Consider the following 18,015-nt stretch of genomic DNA (forward strand, 5'->3'; position numbering starts at 1 on the left):
CATTATAGCTGGTATACAACAGTTCTAATGTAATCTGTTAAACATTATAGCTGGTATACAACAGTTCTAATGTAATCTGTTAAACATTATAACTGGAATATAACAGTTCAAATGTTATCTGTTTAACATTATAGCTGGGATATGACAGTTCTAATGTAATTTGTTAAACATTACAGCTGGGATATGACAGTTCTAATGTGATCTGTTAAACATTATAGCTGGGATACAACAGTTCTAATGTAATCTGTTAAACATTATAGCTGGTATACAACAGTTCTAATGTAATCTGTTAAACATTATAGCTGGTATACAACAGTTCTAATGTAATCTGTTAAACATTATAGCTGGTATACAACAGTTCTAATGTAATCTGTTAAACATTATAGCTGGTATATACAGTTCTAATGTAATCTGTTAAACATTATAGTTCTAATGTAATCTGTTAAACATTATACAGTTCTAATGTTATCTGTTACACATTATAACTGGGATATAACAGTTCAAATATAATCTGTTAAACATTATAGCTGGGATACAACAGTTCTAATGCAATCTGTTAAACATTGTAGCTGGGATACAACAGTTCTAATGTAATCTGTTAAACATTATAGCTGGTATACAACAGTTCTAATGTAATCTGTTAAACATTATAGCTGGTATACAACAGTTCTAATGTAATCTGTTAAACATTATAGCTGGTATACAACAGTTCTAATGTAATCTGTTAAACATTATAGCTGGGATATAACAGTTCTAATGTAATCTGTTAAACATTACAGCTGGGATATGACAGTTCTAATGTAATCTGTTAAACATTATAGCTGTTAAACATTATAGCAACAGTTCTAATGTAATCTGTTAAACATTATAGCTGGTATACAACAGTTCTAATGTAATCTGTTAAACATTATAGCTGGTATACAACAGTTCTAATGTAATCTGTTAAACATTATAGCTGGTATACAACAGTTCTAATGTAATCTGTTAAACATTATAGCTACAACAGTTCTAATGGTTAAACATTATATGGGATATAACAGTTCTAATGTAATCTGTTAAACTGTTTATAGCTGGGATATGACAGTTCTAATGTAATCTGTTAAACATTATAGCTGGGATACAACAGTTCTAATGTAATCTGTTAAACATTATAGCTGGGATACAACAGTTCTAATGTAATCTGTTAAACATTATAGCTGGTATACAACAGTTCTAATGTAATCTGTTAAACATTATAGCTGGTATACAACAGTTCTAATGTAATCTGTTAAACATTATAGCTGGGATACAACAGTTCTAATGTAATCTGTTAAACATTATAGCTGGGATACAACAGTTCTAATGTAATCTGTTAAACATTATAGCTGGGATACAACAGTTCTAATGTAATCTGTTAAACATTATAGCTGGGATACAACAGTTCTAATGTAATCTGTTAAACATTATAGCTGGGATACAACAGTTCTAATGTAATCTGTTAAACATTATAGCTGGGATACAACAGTTCTAATGTAATCTGTTAAACATTATAGCTGGATATAAACAGTTCTAATGTAATCTGTTAAACATTATAGCTGGGATACTGGGATATGACAGTTCTAATGTAATCTGTTAAACATTATAGCTGGGATACAACAGTTCTAATGTAATCTGTTAAACATTATAGCTGGGATACAACAGTTCTAATGTAATCTGTTAAACATTATAGCTGGTATACAACAGTTCTAATGTAATCTGTTAAACATTATAGCTGGGATACAACAGTTCTAATGTAATCTGTTAAACATTATAGCTGGTATACAACAGTTCTAATGTAATCTGTTAAACATTATAGCTGGGATATAACAGTTCTAATGTAATCTGTTAAACATTATAGCTGGGATATGACAGTTCTAATGTAATCTGTTAAACATTATAGCTGGGATACAACAGTTCTAATGTAATCTGTTAAACATTATAGCTGGTATACAACAGTTCTAATGTAATCTGTTAAACATTATAGCTGGTATACAACAGTTCTAATGTAATCTGTTAAACATTATAGCTGGTATACAACAGTTCTAATGTAATCTGTTAAACATTATAGCTGGTATACAACAGTTCTAATGTAATCTGTTAAACATTATAACTGGGATATAACAGTTCTAATGTAATCTGTTAAACATTATAGCTGGGATATGACAGTTCTAATGTAATCTGTTAAACATTATAGCTGGGATACAACAGTTCTAATGTATCTGTTAAACATTATAGCTGGTATACAACAGTTCTAATGTAATCTGTTAAACATTATAGCTGGTATACAACAGTTCTAATGTAATCTGTTAAACATTATAGCTGGTTAAACATTATACAACAGTTCTAATGTAATCTGTTAAACATTATAGCTGGTATATAACACAGTTCTAATGATACATCTGTTAAACATTATAGCTGGATACAACAGTTCTAATGTAATCTGTTAAACATTATAGCTGGGATACAACAGTTCTAATGTAATCTGTTAAACATTATAGCTGGTATACAACAGTTCTAATGTAATCTGTTAAACATTATAGCTGGGATACAACAGTTCTAATGTAATCTGTTAAACATTATAGCTGGTATACAACAGTTCTAATGTAATCTGTTAAACATTATAGCTGGGATACAACAGTTCTAATGTAATCTGTTAAACATTATAGCTGGGATACAACAGTTCTAATGTAATCTGTTAAACATTATAGCTGGTATACAACAGTTCTAATGTAATCTGTTAAACATTATAGCTGGATACAACAGTTCTAATGTAATCTGTTAAACATTATTGCTGGGATACAACAGTTCTATTGTTATCTGTTACACATTATAACTGGGATAGAACAGTTCTAATATAATCTGTTAAACATTATAGCTGGGTTACAACAGTTCTAATGCCATCTGTTAAACATTATAGCTGGGATACAACAGTTCTAATGTAATCTGTTAAACATTATAGCTGGGATACAACAGTTCTAATGTAATCTGTTAAACATTATAGCTGTTAAACATTATAGCTGGGATACAACAGTTCTAATGTAATCTGTTAAACATTATAGCTGGGATACAACAGTTCTAATGTAATCTGTTAAACATTATAGCTGGGATACAACAGTTCTAATGTAATCTGTTAAACATTATGCTGGGATAAACAGTTCTAATATCTGTTAAACATTATAACTGGGATATAACAGTTCTAATGTAATCTGTTAAACATTATAGCTGGGATACAACAGTTCTAATGTAATCTGTTAAACATTATAGCTGGGATACAACAGTTCTAATGTAATCTGTTAAACATTATAGCTGGGATACAACAGTTCTAATGTAATCTGTTAAACATTATAGCTGGTATACAACAGTTCTAATGTAATCTGTTAAACATTATAACTGGGATATAACAGTTCTAATGTAATCTGTTAAACATTATAGCTGGGATACAACAGTTCTAATGTAATCTGTTAAACATTATAGCTGGGATAGCTGGGATAACAGTTCTAATGTAATCTGTTTAACATTATAGCTGGGATATGACAGTTCTAATGTAATTTTTTTAAACATGATAGCTGGTATACAACAGTTCTAATGTAATCTGTTAAACATTATAGCTGGTATACAACAGTTCTAATGTAATCTGTTAAACATTATAGCTGGTATACAACAGTTCTAATGTAATCTGTTAAACATTATAGCTGGTATACAACAGTTCTAATGTAATCTGTTAAACATTATAGCTGGGATACAACAGTTCTAATGTAATCTGTTAAACATTATAGCTGGGATACAACAGTTCTAATGTAATCTGTTAAACATTATAGCTGGGATATAACAGTTCTAATGTAATCTGTTAAACATTATAGCTGGGATACAACAGTTCTAATGTAATCTGTTAAACATTGTAGCTGGGATACAACAGTTCTAATGTAATCTGTTAAACATTATACCTGGTATACAACAGTTCTAATGTAATCTGTTAAACATTATAGCTGGGATATCACAGTTCTAATGTAATCTGTTAAACATTATAGCTGGTATACAACAGTTCTAATGTAATCTGTTAAACATTATAGCTGGTATACAACAGTTCTAATGTAATCTGTTAAACATTATAGCTGGGATACAACAGTTCTAATGTAAACATTATCTGTTAAACATTATATAGCTGGGATACAACAGTTCTAATGTAATCTGTTAAACATTATAGCTGGGATACAACAGTTCTAATGTAATCTGTTAAACATTATAGCTGGGATACAACAGTTCTAATGTAATCTGTTAAACATTATAGCTGGGATAACAGTTCTAATGTAATCTGTTAAACATTATAGCTGGTATACAACAGTTCTAATGTAATCTGTTAAACATTATAGCTGGTATACAACAGTTCTAATGTAATCTGTTAAACATTATAGCTGGGATACAACAGTTCTAATGTAATCTGTTAAACATTATAGCTGGGATATGACAGTTCTAATGTAATATGTTAAACATTATAGCTGGGATACAACAGTTCTAATGTAATCTGTTAAACATTATAGCTGGGATACAACAGTTCTAATGTAATCTGTTAAACATTATAGCTGGATACAACAGATATCTGTTAAACAGTTCTAATGTAATCTGTTAAACATTATAGCTGGTATACAACAGTTCTAATGTAATCTGTTAAACATTATAGCTGGTATACAACAGTTCTAATGTAATCTGTTAAACATTATAGCTGGTATACAACAGTTCTAATGTAATCTGTTAAACATTATAGCTGGGATACAACAGTTCTAATGTAATCTGTTAAACATTATAGCTGGGATACAACAGTTCTAATGTAATCTGTTAAACATTATAGCTGGGATATAACAGTTCTAATGTAATCTGTTAAACATTATAGCTGGGATACAACAGTTCTAATGTAATCTGTTAAACATTATAGCTGGTATACAACAGTTCTAATTATACAACAGTTCTAATGTAATCTGTTAAACATTATAGCTGGTATACAACAGTTCTAATGTAATCTGTTAAACATTATAGCTGGGATACAACAGTTCTAATGTAATCTGTTAAACATTATAACTGGGATATAACAGTTCTAATGCAATCTGTTAAACATTGTAGCTTGGATACAACAGTTCTAATGTAATCTGTTAAACATTATACCTGGTATACAACAGTTCTAATGTAATCTGTTAAACATTATAGCTGGGATACAACAGTTCTAATGCTGTTAAACATTATAGCTGGTATACAACAGTTCTAATGTAATCTGTTAAACATTATAGCTGGTATACAACAGTTCTAATGTAATCTGTTAAACATTATAGCTGGGATATAACAGTTCTAATGTAATCTGTTAAACATTATAGCTATACAACAGTTCTAATGTAATCTGTTAAACATTATAGCTGGGATACAACAGTTCTAATGTAATCTGTTAAACATTATAGCTGGGATACAACAGTTCTAATGCAATCTGTTAAACATTATAGCTGGGATACAACAGTTCTAATGTAATCTGTTAAACATTATAGCTGGTATACAACAGTTCTAATGTAATCTGTTAAACATTATAGCTGGGATACAACAGTTCTAATGTAATCTGTTAAACATTATAGCTGGTAATCTGTTAAACATTATACTGGGATAACAGTTCTAATGTAATCTGTTAAACATTATAGCTGGGATACAACAGTTCTAATGTAATCTGTTAAACATTATAGCTGGGATACAACAGTTCTAATGTAATCTGTTAAACATTATAGCTGGGATACAACAGTTCTAATGTAATCTGTTAAACATTATAGCTGGGATACAACAGTTCTAATGTAATCTGTTAAACATTATAGCTGGGATACAACAGTTCTAATGTAATCTGTTAAACATTATAGCTGGTATACAACAGTTCTAATGTAATCTGTTAAACATTATAGCTGGGATACAACAGTTCTAATGTAATCTGTTAAACATTATAGCTGGGATATGACAGTTCTAATGTAATCTGTTAAACATTATAGCTGGGATACAACAGTTCTAATGTAATCTGTTAAACATTATAGCTGGGATACAACAGTTCTAATGTAATCTGTTAAACATTATAGCTGGTATACAACAGTTCTAATGTAATCTGTTAAACATTATAGCTGGTATACAACAGTTCTAATGTAATCTGTTAAACATTATAGCTGGTATACAACAGTTCTAATGTAATCTGTTAAACATTATAATCTGTTAAACTGGGATATAACAGTTCTAATGTGATCTGTTAAACATTATAGCTGGGATATCACAGTTGTAATGTAATATGTTAAACATGATAGCTGGGATACAACAGTTCTAATGCAATCTGTTAAACATTATAGCTGGGATAACAGTTCTAATGTAATCTGTTAAACATTATAGCTGGTATACAACAGTTCTAATGTAATCTGTTAAACATTATAGCTGGTATACAACAGTTCTAATGTAATCTGTTAAACATTATAGCTGGTATACAACAGTTCTAATGTAATCTGTTAAACATTATAGCTGGGATACAACAGTTCTAATGTAATCTGTTAAACATTGTAGCTGGGATACAACAGTTCTAATGTAATCTGTTAAACATTATAGCTGGGATACAGTTCTAATGTAATCTGTTAAACATTATAGATATGACAGTTCTAATGTAATCTGTTAAACATTATAGCTGGGATACAACAGTTCTAATGTAATCTGTTAAACATTATAGCTACAACAGTTCTAATGTAATCTGATACAACAGTTCTAATGTAATCTGTTAAACATTATACAGTTCTGTAATCTGTTAAACATTATAGCTGGGATACAACAGTTCTAATGTAATCTGTTAAACATTATAGCTGGGATACAACAGTTCTAATGTAATCTGTTAAACATTATAGCTGGGATATAACAGTTCTAATGTAATCTGTTAAACATTATAGCTGGGATACAACAGTTCTAATGTAATCTGTTAAACATTATAACTGGGATATAACAGTTCTAATGCAATCTGTTAAACATTGTAGCTGGGATACACACAGTTCTAATGTAATCTGTTAAACATTATAGCTGGTATACAACAGTTCTAATGTAATCTGTTAAACATTATAGCTGGTATACAACAGTTCTAATGTAATCTGTTAAACATTATAGCTGGTATACAACAGTTCTAATGTAATCTGTTAAACATTATAACTGGGATATAACAGTTCTAATGTAATCTGTTAAACATTATAGCTGGGATATGACAGTTCTAATGTAATCTGTTAAACATTATAGCTGGGATACAACAGTTCTAATGTAATCTGTTAAACATTATAGCTGGGATACAACAGTTCTAATGTAATCTGTTAAACATTATAGCTGGTATACAACAGTTCTAATGTAATCTGTTAAACATTATAGCTGGTATACAACAGTTCTAATGTAATCTGTTAAACATTATAGCTGGGATAAAACAGTTCTAATGTGATCTGTTAAACATTATAGCTGGGATATAACAGTTCTAATGTAATCTGTTAAACATTATAGCTGGGATACAACAGTTCTAATGTAATCTGTTAAACATTATAGCTGGGATATGACAGTTCTAATGTAATCTGTTAAACATTATAGCTGGGATACAACAGTTCTAATGTAATCTGTTAAACATTATAGCTGGTATAGTTCTAATGTAACAGTTCTAATGTAATCTGTTAAACATTATAGCTGGTATACAACAGTTCTAATGTAATCTGTTAAACATTATAGCTGGTATACAACAGTTCTAATGTAATCTGTTAAACATTATAGCTGGGATACAACAGTTCTAATGTAATCTGTTAAACATTATAGCTGGGATACAACAGTTCTAATGTAATCTGTTAAACATTATAGCTGGGATACAACAGTTCTAATGTAATCTGTTAAACATTATAGCTGGGATACAACAGTTCTAATGTAATCTGTTAAACATTATAGTTCTGTAATCTGTTAAACATTATAGCTGGGATAACAGTTCTAATGTTATCTGTTAAACATTATAACTGGGATATAACAGTTCTAATGTAATCTGTTAAACATTATAGCTGGGATACAACAGTTCTAATGTAATCTGTTAAACATTATAGCTGGGATACAACAGTTCTAATGTAATCTGTTAAACATTATAGCTGGGATACAACAGTTCTAATGTAATCTGTTAAACATTATAGCTGGGATACAACAGTTCTAATGTAATCTGTTAAACATTATAGCTGGTATACAACAGTTCTAATGTAATCTGTTAAACATTATAACTGGGATATAACAGTTCAAATATAATCTGTTAAACATTATAGCTGGGATACAACAGTTCTAATGTAATCTGTTAAACATTATAACTGGGATATAACAGTTCTAATGTAATCTGTTAAACATTATAGCTGGGATACAACAGTTCTAATGTAATCTGTTAAACATTATAGCTGGTATACAACAGTTCTAATGTAATCTGTTAAACATTATAACTGGGATATAACAGTTCTAATGTAATCTGTTAAACATTATAGCTGGGATATGACAGTTCTAATGTAATCTGTTAAACATTATAGCTGGGATACAACAGTTCTAATGTAATCTGTTAAACATTATAGCTGGGATATAACAGTTCTAATGTAATCTGTTAAACATTATAGCTGGTATACAACAGTTCTAATGTAATCTGTTAAACATTATAGCTGGTATACAACAGTTCTAATGTAATCTGTTAAACATTATAGCTGGTATACAACAGTTCTAATGTAATCTGTTAAACATTATAGCTGGTATACAACAGTTCTAATGTAATCTGTTAAACATTATAGCTGGTATATAACAGTTCTAATGTAATCTGTTAAACATTATAGCTGGGATATGACAGTTCTAATGTAATCTGTTAAACATTATAGCTGGGATATGACAGTTCTAATGTAATCTGTTAAACATTATAGCTGGGATACAACAGTTCTAATGTAATCTGTTAAACATTATAGCTGGTATACAACAGTTCTAATGTAATCTGTTAAACATTATAGCTGGTATACAACAGTTCTAATGTAATCTGTTAAACATTATAGCTGGTATACAACAGTTCTAATGTAATCTGTTAAACATTATAGCTGGTATACAACAGTTCTAATGTAATCTGTTAAACATTATAGCTGGTATACAACAGTTCTAATGTAATCTGTTAAACATTATAGCTTATATGGTTAAACATTATAGCTGGTATACAACAGTTCTAATGTAATCTGTTAAACATTATAGCTGGGATATAACAGTTCTAATGTAATCTGTTAAACATTATAGCTGGGATACAACAGTTCTAATGTAATCTGTTAAACATTATAGCTGACAGTTCTAATGTAATCTGTTAAACATTATAGCTGGGATACAACAGTTCTAATGTAATCTGTTAAACATTATAGCTGGGATACAACAGTTCTAATGTAATCTGTTAAACATTATAAGTTAAACTAGGGATATACAACAGTTCTAATGTAATCTGTTAAACATTATAGCTGGGATACAACAGTTCTAATGTAATCTGTTAAACATTATAGCTGGGATACAACAGTTCTAATGTAATCTGTTAAACATTATAGCTGGGATACAACAGTTCTAATGTAATCTGTTAAACATTATAGCTGGGATACAACAGTTCTAATGTAATCTGTTAAACATTATAGCTGGGATACAACAGTTCTAATGTAATCTGTTAAACATTATAATACAACAGTTCAAATATAATCTGTTAAACATTATAGCTGGGATACAACAGTTCTAATGTAATCTGTTAAACATTATAACTGGGATATAACAGTTCTAATGTAATCTGTTAAACATTATAGCTGGGATACAACAGTTCTAATGTAATCTGTTAAACATTATAGCTGGGATACAACAGTTCTAATGTAATCTGTTAAACATTATACCTGGTATACAACAGTTCTAATGTAATCTGTTAAACATTATAGCTGGGATACAACAGTTCTAATGTAATCTGTTAAACATTATAGCTGGGATACAACAGTTCTAATGTAATCTGTTAAACATTATAACTGGGATATAACAGTTCTAATGCAATCTGTTAAACATTGTAGCTTGGATACAACAGTTCTAATGTAATCTGTTAAACATTATAGCTGGTATACAACAGTTCTAATGTAATCTGTTAAACATTATAGCTGGTATACAACAGTTCTAATGTAATCTGTTAAACATTATAGCTGGTATACAACAGTTCTAATGTAATCTGTTAAACATTATAGCTGGGATATAACAGTTCTAATGTAATCTGTTAAACATTATAGCTGGGATACAACAGTTCTAATGTAATCTGTTAAACATTATAGCTGGGATACAACAGTTCTAATGCAATCTGTTAAACATTATAGCTGGGATACAACAGTTCTAATGTAATCTGTTAAACATTATAGCTGGATATACAACAGTTCTAATGTAATCTGTTAAACATTATAGCTGGTATACAACAGTTCTAATGTAATCTGTTAAACATTATAGCTGGGATACAACAGTTCTAATGTAATCTGTTAAACATTATAGCTGGTATACAACAGTTCTAATGTAATCTGTTAAACATTATAGCTGGGATACAACAGTTCTAATGTAATCTGTTAAACATTATAGCTGGGATACAACAGTTCTAATGTAATCTGTTAAACATTATAGCTGGGATACAACAGTTCTAATGTAATCTGTTAAACATTATAGCTGGGATACAACAGTTCTAATGTAATCTGTTAAACATTATAGCTGGGATACAACAGTTCTAATGTAATCTGTTAAACATTATAGCTGGGATACAACAGTTCTAATGTAATCTGTTAAACATTATAGCTGGGATACAACAGTTCTAATGTAATCTGTTAAACATTATAGCTGGGATACAACAGTTCTAATGTAATCTGTTAAACATTATAGCTTATATACAACAGTTCTAATGTAATGTTAAACATAATAGCTGGGATACAACAGTTCTAATATAATATGTTACACATTATAGCTGGGATATGACAGTTCTAATGTAATTTGTTAAACATTACAGCTGGGATATGACAGTTCTAATGTAATCTGTTAAACATTATAGCTGGGATACAACAGTTCTAATGTGATCTGTTAAACATTATAGCTGGTAATAAACATTATAGCTGGTATAAACAGTTCTAATGTAATCTGTTAAACATTATAGCTGGTATACAACAGTTCTAATGTAATCTGTTAAACATTATAGCTGGTATACAACAGTTCTAATGTAATCTGTTAAACATTATAACTGGGATATAACAGTTCTAATGTAATCTGTTAAACATTATAGCTGGGATACAACAGTTCTAATGTAATCTGTTAAACATTATAGCTGATACAACAGTTCTAATGTAATCTGTTAAACATTATAGCTGGTGATACAACAGTTCTAATGTAATCTGTTAAACATTATAGCTGGGATACAACAGTTCTAATGCAATCTGTTAAACATTGTAGCTGGGATACAACAGTTCTAATGTAATCTGTTAAACATTATAGCTGGTATACAACAGTTCTAATGTAATCTGTTAAACATTATAGCTGGTATACAACAGTTCTAATGTAATCTGTTAAACATTATAGCTAATACAACAGTTCTAATGTAATCTGTTAAACATTATAGCTGGGATACAACAGTTCTAATGTAATCTGTTAAACATTATACTGGTTAAACATTATATATAACAGTTCTAATGTAATCTGTTAAACATTATAGCTGGGATATCTGTTAAACAGTTCTAATGTAATCTGTTAAACATTATAGCTGGGATACAACAGTTCTAATGTAATCTGTTAAACATTATAGCTGGGATATACAACAGTTCTAATGTAATCTGTTAAACATTATAGCTGGGATACAACAGTTCTAATGTAATCTGTTAAACATTATAGCTGGGTATACAACAGTTCTAATGTAATCTGTTAAACATTATAGCTGGGATACAACAGTTCTAATGCAATCTGTTAAACATTGTAACTGGGATACAACAGTTCTAATGTGATCTGTTAAACATTATAGCTGGGATATAACAGTTCTAATGTAATCTGTTAAACATTATAGCTGGGATACAACAGTTCTAATGTAATCTGTTAAACATTATAGCTGGGATACAACAGTTCTAATGTAATCTGTTAAACATTATAGCTGGTATACAACAGTTCTAATGTAATCTGTTAAACATTATAGCTGGTATACAACAGTTCTAATGTAATCTGTTAAACATTATAGCTGGTATACAACAGTTCTAATGTAATCTGTTAAACATTATAGCTGGGATATAACAGTTCTACATCTGTTAAACATTATAGCTGGGATATGACAGTTCTAATGTAATCTGTTAAACATTATAGCTGGGATACAACAGTTCTAATGTAATCTGTTAAACATTATAGCTGGATACAACAGTTCTAATGTAATCTGTTAAACATTATAGCTGGTATACAACAGTTCTAATGTAATCTGTTAAACATTATAGCTGGTATACAACAGTTCTAATGTAATCTGTTAAACATTATAGCTGGTATACAACAGTTCTAATGTAATCTGTTAAACATTATAGCTGGATATACAACAGTTCTAATGTAATCTGTTAAACATTATAGCTGGGATACAACAGTTCTAATGTAATCTGTTAAACATTATAGCTGGATACAACAGTTCTAATGTAATCTGTTAAACATTATAGCTGGGATAGCAACAGTTCTAATGTAATCTGTTAAACATTATAGCTGGGATACAACAGTTCTAATGTAATCTGTTAAACATTATAGCTGGGATACAACAGTTCTAATGTAATCTGTTAAACATTATAGCTGGTATACAACAGTTCTAATGTAATCTGTTAAACATTATAGCTGGGATACAACAGTTCTAATGTAATCTGTTAAACATTATAGCTGGGATACAACAGTTCTAATGTAATCTGTTAAACATTATAGCTGGGATACAACAGTTCTAATGTAATCTGTTAAACATTATAGCTGGGATACAACAGTTCTAATGTAATCTGTTAAACATTATAGCTGGGTATACAACAGTTCTAATGTAATCTGTTAAACATTATAGCTGGGATACAACAGTTCTAATGTAATCTGTTAAACATTATAGCTGGGATACAACAGTTCTAATGTAATCTGTTAAACATTATAGCTGGGATATGACAGTTCTAATGTAATCTGTTAAACATTATAGCTGGGATACAACAGTTCTAATGTAATCTGTTAAACATTATAGCTGGGATACAACAGTTCTAATGTAATCTGTTAAACATTATAGCTGGTATACAACAGTTCTAATGTTATCTGTTAAACATTATAACTGGGATATAACAGTTCAAATATAATCTGTTAAACATTATAGCTGGGATACAACAGTTCTAATGTAATCTGTTAAACATTATAGCTGGGATACAACAGTTCTAATGTAATCTGTTAAACATTATAGCTGGGATACAACAGTTCTAATGTAATCTGTTAAACATTATAGCTGGTATACAACAGTTCTAATGTAATCTGTTAAACATTATAGCTGGGATATAACAGTTCTAATGTAATCTGTTAAACATTATAGCTGGGATATGACAGTTCTAATGTAATCTGTTAAACATTATAGCTGGGATACAACAGTTCTAATGTAATCTGTTAAACATTATAGCTGGGATATACAACAGTTCTAATGTAATCTGTTAAACATTATAGCTGGTATACAACAGTTCTAATGTAATCTGTTAAACATTATAGCTGGTATACAACAGTTCTAATGTAATCTGTTAAACATTATAGCTGGTATACAACAGTTCTAATGTAATCTGTTAAACATTATAGCTGGTATACAACAGTTCTAATGTAATCTGTTAAACATTATAACTGGAATATAACAGTTCAAATGTTATCTGTTAAACATTATAGCTGGGATATGACAGTTCTAATGTAATTTGTTAAACATTATAGCTGGGATATGACAGTTCTAATGTAATCTGTTAAACATTATAGCTGGGATACAACAGTTCTAATGTAATCTGTTAAACATTATAGCTGGTATACAACAGTTCTAATGTAATCTGTTAAACATTATAGCTGGTATACAACAGTTCTAATGTAATCTGTTAAACATTATAGCTGGTATACAACAGTTCTAATGTAATCTGTTAAACATTATAGCTGGTATACAACAGTTCTAATGTAATCTGTTAAACATTATAGCTGGGATACAACAGTTCTAATGTGATCTGTTAAACATTATAGCTGGGATATAACAGTTCTAATGTAATCTGTTAAACATTATAGCTGGGATACAACAGTTCTAATGTAATCTGTTAAACATTATAGCTGGGATACAACAGTTCTAATGTAATCTGTTAAACATTATAGCTGGGATACAACAGTTCTAATGTAATCTGTTAAACATTATAGCTGGGATACAACAGTTCTAATGTAATCTGTTAAACATTATAGCTGGGATACAACAGTTCTAATGTAATCTGTTAAACATTATAGCTGGATACAACAGTTCTAATGTAATCTGTTAAACATTATAGCTGGGATACAACAGTTCTAATGTAATCTGTTAAACATTATAGCTGGGATACAACAGTTCTAATGTAATCTGTTAAACATTATAGCTGGATACAACAGTTCTAATGTAATCTGTTAAACATTATAGCTGGGATACAACAGTTCTAATGTAATCTGTTAAACATTATAGCTGGGATACTGGATAACAGTTCTAATGTAATCTGTTAAACATTATAGCTGGGATACAACAGTTCTAATGTAATCTGTTAAACATTATAGCTGGGATACAACAGTTCTAATGTAATCTGTTAAACATTATAGCTGGTATACAACAGTTCTAATGTAATCTGTTAAACATTATAGCTGGGATACAACAGTTCTAATGTAATCAGTTCTAATGTAATCTGTTAAACATTATAGCTGGTATACAACAGTTCTAATGTAATCTGTTAAACATTATAGCTGGGATATCTAATGTAATCTGTTAAACATTATAGCTGGGATAACAGTTCTAATGTAATCTGTTAAACATTATAGCTGGGATACAACAGTTCTAATGTAATCTGTTAAACATTATAGCTGGGATATAACAGTTCTAATGTAATCTGTTAAACATTATAGCTGGGATACAACAGTTCTAATGTAATCTGTTAAACATTATAGCTGGTATACAACAGTTCTAATGTAATCTGTTAAACATTATATATACAACAGTTCTAATGTAATCTGTTAAACATTATAGCTGGTATACAACAGTTCTAATGTAATCTGTTAAACATTATAGCTGGTATACAACAGTTCTAATGTAATCTGTTAAACATTATAGCTGGTATACAACAGTTCTAATGAAATCTGTTAAACATTATAGCTGGTATAACAGTTCTAATGTAATCTGTTAAACATTATAGCTGGGATATAACAGTTCTAATGTAATCTGTTAAACATTATAGCTGGGATACAACAGTTCTAATGTAATCTGTTAAACATTATAGCTGGGATATACAGTTCTAATGGTTAAACATTATAGCTATACAACAGTTCTAATGTAATCTGTTAAACATTATAGCTGGTATACAACAGTTCTAATGTAATCTGTTAAACATTATAGCTGGTATACAACAGTTCTAATGTAATCTGTTAAACATTATAGCTGGGATACAACAGTTCTAATGTAATCTGTTAAACATTTACAACAGTTCTAATGTAATCTGTTAAACATTATAGCTGGGATACAACAGTTCTAATGTAATCTGTTAAACATTATAGCTGGGATACAACAGTTCTAATGTAATCTGTTAAACATTATACAGTTCTGTAATCTGTTAAACATTATAGCTATACAACAGTTCTAATGTAATCTGTTAAACATTATAGCTGGGATACAACAGTTCTAATGTAATCTGTTAAACATTATAGCTGGGATACAACAGTTCTAATGTAATCTGTTAAACATTATAGCTGGGATACAACAGTTCTAATGTAATCTGTTAAACATTATAGCTGGGATACAACAGTTCTAATGTAATCTGTTAAACATTATAGCTGGGATACAACAGTTCTAATGTAATCTGTTAAACATTATAGCTGGGATACAACAGTTCTAATGTAATCTGTTAAACATTATAGCTGGGATACAACAGTTCTAATGTAATCTGTTAAACATTATAGCTGGGATACAACAGTTCTAATGTAATCTGTTAAACATTATAGCTGGGATACAACAGTTCTAATGTAATCTGTTAAACATTATAGCTGGGATAGTTCTAAACAGTTCTAATGTAATCTGTTAAACATTATAGCTGGGATACAACAGTTCTAATGTGATCTGTTAAACATTATAGCTGGTATACAACAGTTCTAATGTAATCTGTTAAACATTATAGCTGGGATACAACAGTTCTAATGTAATCTGTTAAACATTATAGCTGGGATACAACAGTTCTAATGTAATCTGTTAAACATTATAGCTGGGATATAACAGTTCTAATGTAATCTGTTAAACATTATAGCTGGGATACAACAGTTCTAATGTAATCTGTTAAACATTATAGCTGGGATACAACAGTTCTAATGTAATCTGTTAAACATTATAGCTGGTATACAACAGTTCTAATGTAATCTGTTAAACATTATAGCTGGTATACAACAGTTCTAATGTAATCTGTTAAACATTATAACTGGAATATAACAGTTCAAATGTTATCTGTTTAACATTATAGCTGGGATATGACAGTTCTAATGTAATTTGTTAAACATTACAGCTGGGATATGACAGTTCTAATGTAATCTGTTAAACATTATAGCTGGGATACAACAGTTCTAATGTAATCTGTTAAACATTATAGCTGGTATACAACAGTTCTAATGTAATCTGTTAAACATTATAGCTGGTATACAACAGTTCTAATGTAATCTGTTAAACATTATAGCTGGTATACAACAGTTCTAATGTAATCTGTTAAACATTATAGCTGGTTCTAATGTAATCTGTTAAACATTATATATAACAGTTCTAATGTAATCTGTTAAACATTATAGCTGGGATACAACAGTTCTAATGTAATCTGTTAAACATTATAGCTGGGATATAATGTAATCTGTTAAACATTATAGCTGGGATACAACAGTTCTAATGTAATCTGTTAAACATTATAGCTGGTATACAACAGTTCTAATGTAATCTGTTAAACATTATAGCTGGTATACAACAGTTCTAATGTAATCTGTTAAACATTATAGCTGGTATACAACAGTTCTAATGTAATCTGTTAAACATTATAGCTGGGATACAACAGTTCTAATGTAATCTGTTAAACATTATAGCTGGGATATAACAGTTCTAATGTAATCTGTTAAACATTATAGCTGGGATACAACAGTTCTAATGTAATCTGTTAAACATTATAGCTGGGATACAACAGTTCTAATGTAATCTGTTAAACATTATAGCTGGGATACAACAGTTCTAATGTAATCTGTTAAACATTATAGCTGGTATACAACAGTTCTAATGTAATCTGTTAAACATTATAGCTGGTATACAACAGTTCTAATGTAATCTGTTAAACATTATAGCTGGTATACAACAGTTCTAATGTAATCTGTTAAACATTATAGCTGGTATACAACAGTTCTAATGTAATCTGTTAAACATTATAGCTGGGATACAACAGTTCTAATGCAATCTGTTAAACATTATAGCTGGGATACAACAGTTCTAATGTAATCTGTTAAACATTATAGCTGGGATATACAACAGTTCTAATGTAATCTGTTAAACATTATAGCTGGGATACAACAGTTCTAATGTAATCTGTTAAACATTATAGCTGGGATACAACAGTTCTAATGTAATCTGTTAAACATTATAGCTGGGATACAACAGTTCTAATGTAATCTGTTAAACATTATAGCTGGGATACAACAGTTCTAATGCAATCT

The sequence above is a fragment of the Tachypleus tridentatus genome, chromosome 13 (genome assembly GCF_004210375.1).
Source record: "Tachypleus tridentatus isolate NWPU-2018 chromosome 13, ASM421037v1, whole genome shotgun sequence".
Taxonomy (NCBI): domain Eukaryota; kingdom Metazoa; phylum Arthropoda; class Merostomata; order Xiphosura; family Limulidae; genus Tachypleus; species Tachypleus tridentatus.